At 44.3% G+C, this 8,114-nt stretch overlaps 1 pseudogene; it reads left to right on the forward strand.

Annotated features, from left to right (window-relative positions):
* Positions 1-1,475: 1,475 nt before the first annotated feature.
* LOC110307961 lies at positions 1,476-1,866 on the forward strand (annotated as a pseudogene).
* Positions 1,867-8,114: the final 6,248 nt, after the last annotated feature.

An 8,114-nucleotide genomic window follows, 5' to 3' on the forward strand; every position in this document is an offset into this window, starting at 1 on the left:
TTTCAGAGGCATAGTTTATTATCATCATTGCAGAAAGCATAGTGACAGGCAGGTTTCTTGCTGGAGAAGCAGCTGAGAGCTACATCTTGATCCTCAAGCAGAGACAGCGAGCCTAGGCCTGGTATGGACTTTTGAAACCTCAAAGCCCACCCCCAGGGATACACTTCCTTCAACAAGGCTAGAACTCCTAGTGCTTAGAATCCTTTCAAATAGTGCTACTCCCTGATGACCAAGCACTCAAATGGGTGATCCTATGGGAACCATTTATATTCAAACCACCATGCCTTTCAATTTTATAATGCCTGCTTTACCATAAAGCCCTTTAGTTATCAGAACTTTTGCCACCATCCATACGACCATACTCGGTATAGATTCTGCTTTAATAAAATGCAAACTATAAATTCCGCTTTAATAAAATGCAAATGCATTTGAAAAGATTTTACATTGTGTGTCCTTGATCAATTTTATGTATTAGAAGGCTGGCTGGGTTCTATGGAAAGTACCTCATTCTCCCAGAGATTCAGACCATTTCTCTAGCAGTAAGAAATTCAAAGCTCAACTGGGAATCTCGGAGTCACCTCCTTACCCTGCTGGAATAGGAGACCTGTCACCAGGGTTTGTGTCTGGACCGCTCTACCTGAACCTCTCAGGATGAGCTTCTAGCTATTCCCACATTCTAGCAGCTGGCAATCCAGGTGCTGGTGAATAATGAAGGCTTGGCTGTCTCTGCTCCGGAATACCTTCCCCAGGGTTTTCCCCACCACTGTTCAAGGAGGCCTTCATTAATTGGCACACAAAAATTTGCGGAGTATAGTAACAACTTGGCCCTACCCCAACCTCTATACTGGCCCCCTGAAGTGCTACTTCCTTGTGGATAACTTCCAGGCTGTGTTGGATGGAATGGATTGGCTGAGTGGCTAGGTTTGGCCTAGGAGGCTTAGACTGAAAGAGCTATTTGCTGGATGTGAGGCATGACGTCCTGGTAATAATGAATCCAACACGGGATCATCTCTGCATTTCCCAGCCCAACCAGAGGAGGAAGATCCCACAACAGTGTGGAGGCAACCAATAACTGACTATGGCTTCCTTAGGGGAACGCTCATACGCTGCTGCTACCATAATCACTTCAAGCGGTGTGTCAGTCAGAGATCAAATACAATACACTTCTATTTGTATTAAGAAAATGGTACCAAAAAAAGAAGGTTGAGTTAGGACAAACTGTTAGATTCTTTGGGATGTCATGGGATATATAGTCACTTAGAGGAGGTTTTAAACCACCTGAAATGGGTGCTCTGAAAGAACAGTCTGTGCTCCTAACTCTTTAGGCATCTCTCTAGCCTCAAAATAATCATGTGACACAGGATGGATTGTAACTCACTATGTAGAACACCTTCATCAGCGTCTGCCTCTGGAGCATTGAAAGTAAAGTGGCACATATGCAAAAGAAAAGAAACTCAAAGCTCGGGGCTACAGCCATGGCTACCACCTCTGCTGCAGCTGGCCCTGGGGAGCCTCTGTCCCCCAAAGAATTACTCCCGAAAGCCGAGACACAGAAGGCCGAGGAGGAGCTGGAAGAGGACAAGGCTGGCGAGCTAGGTGAGACCCCGTCTGACGGAGATGTTTCCTGAGAGGGTCTGGTCAGCTGTTGGAGCCACCTTGTTCTTTGTGGCTGAGAAGATGTATAGATTTTTCCAGGGCAACTTTGTGGATTGGGACCACTTCGTGATCCTGGTTCGCTCTGTTGTCTTTTGAGGTAGAAAAGGTGCAAATGGAGCAACAACAGCAACAGCAGATACTTTTAGGGCCTAACACAGGCTGTCAGGAAGAATACCAGGGGTTCTACCTCTGCTTCCTGGAAAGATCTAAAATTGTTACCAGGTATTTGTCCTGGTGGGAGAATATTGAAATTAATTTGTGTTTGAACTGCTGATTGTTTGAACTTTTTCTTCTCCTTCCTTTTAAATCTTGGCACATTGATCAATTTGAACCTGATGGGAATTTAATTTCTCATGGAGAGGCCCTAGTTACACACCTGCGCCCTTCGTAATGAATGCCCTCACTTCCAGTTCCCACGACGATGCTGGAGTACAGCCGTGTGGAAGATGATTCCACTCTACTCCTTTAATAAATTGCTCCTAAAGAAGTTCTTACATGCCCAATGCAGGAAAGAAGTAAGCACCCATGACCATTAAGGACTTTTTTTTTTTTTTAAAGAATAGAACTGTCTAGGACATGCAAAACAGGTAGAGCCTTCTGACCTTGATGGCTCTATTTGCTTTTCTCCAAGACTCAGCTTTCTGCTGAAAGGTCCTTGAGACATTCTGAAGACACACCCTGTAGATCGCCTAAGGGCTGGCTCCAGGCACCAAGAATGGGCTGGTGGGGGATGGGCCTTCCCCCTTATAAGCACACTCTTTTAATAAACTCACGGGCCTTGATCCGAGGGAAGAAAAAATGGAACTGTCTAGGACATGCAAAAAAAAAAAAAAAAAAAAAAGACAGAATCTATTACAGCTGTAGTACAAAATAGTCACCAGGAATCCCTAGGTGTGCCTGAGAAAATGGAGGCTGGCAGTAGCTTTAGCCAGATGGAAACTGGACAGATCAGGCACACATTTCCTCTGCACATTTTGGCTCATAGACCTGCATGTGTTTAAAAAAGAAGTCAGTGCTCCCTTTTTGTATTTAAATATTAAAAGAACCCCAACAGAGGGGGGAAAAAAAGGAAATTCCAAGCTCTTTGGAGTAATTTAGCCAAGAGAAAACCCTTGGTCTGTATGTGATGGTTTCTATTCCATTGAGAACTTTAAGAAATTTAAGTTTTATTTAAAGTTTAAAATAGAGACATTAGGCTCAATATTTACCTATTTAATGAATAGGTTCTTTCTGAGGGACTGTTTGTATGTTGGTTGCATTATAGATGTTTATTAACTTAGGGTTTCTAGTGTTGTGAAGAAACGCCATAACCAAAAAGCAAGTTGTGGAGGAAAGGGTTAATTTGCCTTACTCTTCCACATCACTGTTCATCATTAAAGGACATTGGACAAGAATTCAAACAGGGCAGGATCCTGGAGGCAGGCGCTGATGCAGAGTCCATAGAGGGATGCTACTTACTGGCTTGATCAGGCTGCTTTCTTAGAGAACACAGACCACCCACCCACAATGGGCCGGGCCCTCCCCCATTAATAACTAAGAAAATGACTTATGGTTGGATCTTGAGACATTTTCTCAGTTTCCCCCTTTTAGATAACTCTAGCTTGTGAGACTAGCCAGCACATTTATGTAACAACTTAGAGACATCCTCAGTAGGAGACACAGGAAAGGATGGTGGTAGGTATCTGAATTACTTTTCCATTGCTGTGATAAGCCACATGGCCAAGGTGCCTTATAAAAGAAAGCATGTAATTAGGCTTATAGTTCCTGAGGGTTAGAGTCCATGATAGAAGTGTGAAGGCTGAGACATTGCATCTCAAACCAGAGAACCCGTGGGAGTGGCAGAAGTCTTAAAATCTCAAGCCTACTCAGATGACACACCTCCAAATCCTTCCCAAACAGTTCTACTGAATGAGGATAAAGTATTCCAGACTATGAGCTTGAATAGGGGGTCACTTTCATTCAAACCACCACAGGAGAGAAGGAAACACCAGTGGTGGTGGTTCTAATTGCAGTCTTTTAAATGTTCAGATAGGGTTGGGTTGAATCCCCACTTCCAAGCACTCTCAACAACACATTCCATTGAGGTCTGCATATTTTTACACCATAGCCCTTTCAGTTAAAACAAAGAATTTAGATAATTAGACTTAGACTTATAATGAACGTTTCAACTGAAATTAAAAGGATAAAAAATAGAACCCTCCAATTGGTACAAAAATAAAAACTTAATAAAGTTTTGTCTCTGGATGATTTTTCTCCCCTCAATCTTGTCATTTTAATTTACTTTGTGTGTGTTTTATATGCTAATCAGCAGAGTAGTGCACCTTTATAATATTTATATGAATATTTATATGAATAGCCATTTATTTAGAGCATGCTCAAAATATTTTTACCATCAGGATGCATTATCTATCAAACTTGTTTAGACACGTATTGCTCTTTCTGAGGCTCTGGGCTGGGTCCTAGCACCTACACTGTGGCTTACAACCTTCAGAGGCACCAGTTCTATGGACTCCAGTGCCCTCTTCTGACCTCTGTGTATACACAGGCATACAGTGATACATGCACATGTCTAGGCAAAACACTCATACACGTTAAAAAAAATACTGTTTAGAGACCAGTGAACTAGATTAATGATTTCTTGTTGACTTTTGTCAACAAACGGACAAGAAAAGCCCTGTTTTTGCTGTTATTTAAAACCAGAGTCATGCTACCAACATTCCCTGGGCCTGAGTCATCATTGTTAATGTTCACATTTGAGCTTGTTACTTTAACACAGACTTGGAAAGAAATAGCAGGAAATGTGCACTTCACAGCGACCCAGACAACCTACCCTCCTGCTCTGGGCTGGGATCCAAACCCTGAAATTTGCAGGTTCAACTGGAAATTTCCCATATTACTCAGGATTTGAACAACTTACACCTGACTTGGGAACACCCCCCCCTTTATTTTCTCTCTAGGCAAAGGCAAACACCCACGAGGAACACTGGGACCCCAAGACATTTTACTGATGCACTTTAAATGAACCATCCAGGATCATGGAGTTTGCTGGTGGCACCTCAGGGACCAGGACTATGCAGTCCCTTGGCCTCCAAGACCCTCTTTCAGTGGCTGAGGTGGGGGGAGGCACCATGAGAAATATGGAGATTTTGGCTGGTGATGAGACAGGACTAGATAATGTCTGGCCACTCAGTGATCCCAGACAGTATTTAAACAGAAATCTCCAGTGCATACTGATTTGGGCTTCTGTATGGGATCACCAGTGCTCGAAAGCTGCTTCAGACAGCCATGTCTCTGGAGACTGGGAAGCTTGCTTAATGCTTTCCCAGACTGAAGTCTTTGTACTGGATGGAGAACTTGAAAATCTAGCTTTTCTACTGGTGCCAAATGTTCTGACAAATACTGAAGGAATAAAAGGTCTGAAATGAAAGCGGGTAAGGCAGACTGGAAACTCAAGAGAAGTGTGTGTGTGTGTGTGTGTGTGTACTTGTACATGACAAGTGAGTGTATTTGTGCATGACAACATGAGTGTGCACATGTGCATGAACATGAGTGTGTCTCTTTGTGTGCATTTGTGTTTCTGTGTGCATGTGTGTGTCTGAGTGCACGCACACATTGCTCATTGCTGTATCTTTAGTACTTGGAGCAGCACCTGCTGTATAGGAAGTCATGAATGATAGTCTAGATATGAATAGTTGGGACTCTATGTCTATTTTATGACACTCTGTCAGAAAATGTCATGAATGGAACAACCTGAGAAGAGGGGAGAGATGAATAAAGAACAAGTTTTTAATCTGCTAATGCTGGGCTTGTGGGTGGCCAGGGAGTTGAGCTAGAAAGCCCACTGCAAAAGGAAATGAGAACCTTGGAGAGACACTCCAGTCTTCTCTCAGTGCTTTAAGCTGCCCGTGGGCTGTATTGTATCTACAGGAGGCCTTGGAGAAACTTGCTTTTCTCTCAAGTTTTCCCTTGGCTTCTAGGGTTTCTACTGCCACCTTTGAATCTTGTTGGGTACTATTGGGGACATGACACTGGCCTCTGTGGAGGACAGTGTGATAGATCTAACTCCTTGGTCCTTGCATGTCACTTCCTCCTGGACCCAGCCTCCTCATGCGTGAGGTGGAAGTATTACTTTCTTACTTCTTCCCATGCAAGGCTGGGGTGAGGACAGAATGGTCCTGATGGTGAGAACATTCAGATGTTATGAACCCTCTGTGTGTGCATTTAGAGGACAAGCTTACCTCTACTCAGATTAGGATGACAGTTTTGACCTTGAACAGTACCCTACTCTTGATCAGGACAGGATCTATTTCCCCACCCTCTGCCACCACAAAACTCTATACAGGCTGAAGCGACACCTGGGTGGAATGTATCCTGAATCTCTCCGAGGAAGACTGGTCAACATGCACATCAATAGTTTAGACTTGTATACCCTGTCTTGCCTCTCATGCTGGAGTCAGCCATAGTCCCACTGGGCTGCTTTGAAATTTACCAGAGAGCCTGATTTTCATAGCTTGGGCATTAGAATTTTTGGCTAGCTCCCTTGATGACTTGGCTCCATGGTCAGGTGTGAGAACTATCAGAAGAGACTCCTCAGACTCTGCTGCTACTCAGTCTGGTCCAGGGAGGAGCAGCAACATCACCATCTGAGAGCTTGTTAGCTATGCAGGTGTTCTAGTCTCTGTCCAGGTGGTAACCCATTGTCTTTTTAGCTGCATCCCAGAAGCTGGAGAGTGAGACAAACATAGCTGCTCTCAGAAGCACTGCCAAGGGAGCAGGCTCTCCTCTGGGAAGTCCTTAGCAAGGCCTAACTCTTGCATGCTCTTGTTCTCCCTGGAGGGACGGTGATAAGCACCCAGAGCCAGGTAACCTCAGAGGTCAGCTTGCTTCCCGTGTCTACGGAGGGAACAGCTGGTTTTCACTAGAGGGGTAGCAGCTGGGCTCTTCTGCATGACAAGAGCCACATTGGGCCAGCAGCTCAGAATCTCAAGTGTGCTTGATTCAGTCAGTCCTCTGTGTTCTGATACAAACAGCCTGCCCAGCAAGAGACAGAGGTTTAGATTCTATGTACAAGAGAATAAATCCAGTGCTGTACTTGGTGGTGGGTGGTTGTTACCCCAACTACTTGGGAGGCTGAGGCAGAAGGATGGCATTTTCAAGTTCAAAATAGTTCAAAAATATAGAATGAGTTCAAAGACAACCTGGGTAGCTCAATGAGATCCAATCTCCAAATAAAATAAACAGAGGGCCTAGCATATAGCTGTGTGTAGACTACTTGTTTAGCATGCATGAGGCCCTAGGGACAATTCCCAGTATTTCAAAGAGAGAAAAGACAAGGAGAAGGAAGAGGAGGAGGAGGAAGAAGAGGAGGAGGAGGAGGAAGAGGAGATTGCTGAAGCAAAAATAAAAGGGGGGAGGGGAGCTGGTCTTTGTGGGTTCTTTTCTCCAACCCTTTATCACCCTTCCCCACCCCTCATTTCACAGTATCACTAGATAGAGAAAGAAGAGAGAGAGAGAGAGAGAGAGAGAGAGAGAGAGAGAACCCCTGAATCAATTTTTTTTCCCCTCTGAGCATAACTACTAACAAACAACAACCAACCCCCCTGAATGACGAACAACCACCAATCCTGCCTATTGGGGCTCTAGCATTTATATACTCTCTGAAATATTCCCAGAATTCCAAACATCATGCAATCACAGAAACTCTCTGTAGCTGGCAAAACCATGCCTCTGCGAGAAGAGTCATAGCCTGTCACTGTGTACAATATGAAGCAGCCCCACACCCCCACACCCCCACACCCGAGATTAAAACACAAAAGCATATTCTTATAATGTTTCTGTGTTTAAAAAAACCTGCAGAGTTGTTACTACAAGAAAGATTCTGAGGGAGGCTAGGGAGATAGCTCAGAGGTTAAGAGAAATGCACTGTTCTTGCAGAGAATTGAGTTTGGGTTTCAGCATCTGCATCCTGAGGTTCACAGTGCGTGTAACTCCAGCTCAAGGAATCAGACAGCCACACACACACACACACACACACACACACACACCTTCTTAAGAAAGGGGCTGGAGTGATGGCTCAATGATTAAATGCATTTACTGTTCCTACAGAGGGTCTGAATCAATTCCCAGCACCCTCATGGCAGCTCACAACCACCTCTAACTCCACTTCTTGGGGATCTGATACCATCTCTGGCTTTCAAGGGCACTTCATGCTCATGGTGCAAATGAGCATACAAAATACAAATAAATAAATCTTAATAAGGAAGGAGGAAGGAAAGAAAGACGGAAAGAGAGAGGGGGAAGGAAGAAAAGAAGGGAAGGGAGGGAGGGAAGAAGGGAGGGAGGGAGGAAAGGAGGGAGGGAGGGAGGAAGGAAGGAAGGAAGGAAGGATACAGTGGACAAGAAAGAGATAACTGAATAAAGTCTGGGTTGAAAAGGGCATGATGTTATCTTTAGACTAA

Source organism: Mus caroli, chromosome 2, assembly GCF_900094665.2.
Source record: "Mus caroli chromosome 2, CAROLI_EIJ_v1.1, whole genome shotgun sequence".
NCBI lineage: Eukaryota > Metazoa > Chordata > Mammalia > Rodentia > Muridae > Mus > Mus caroli.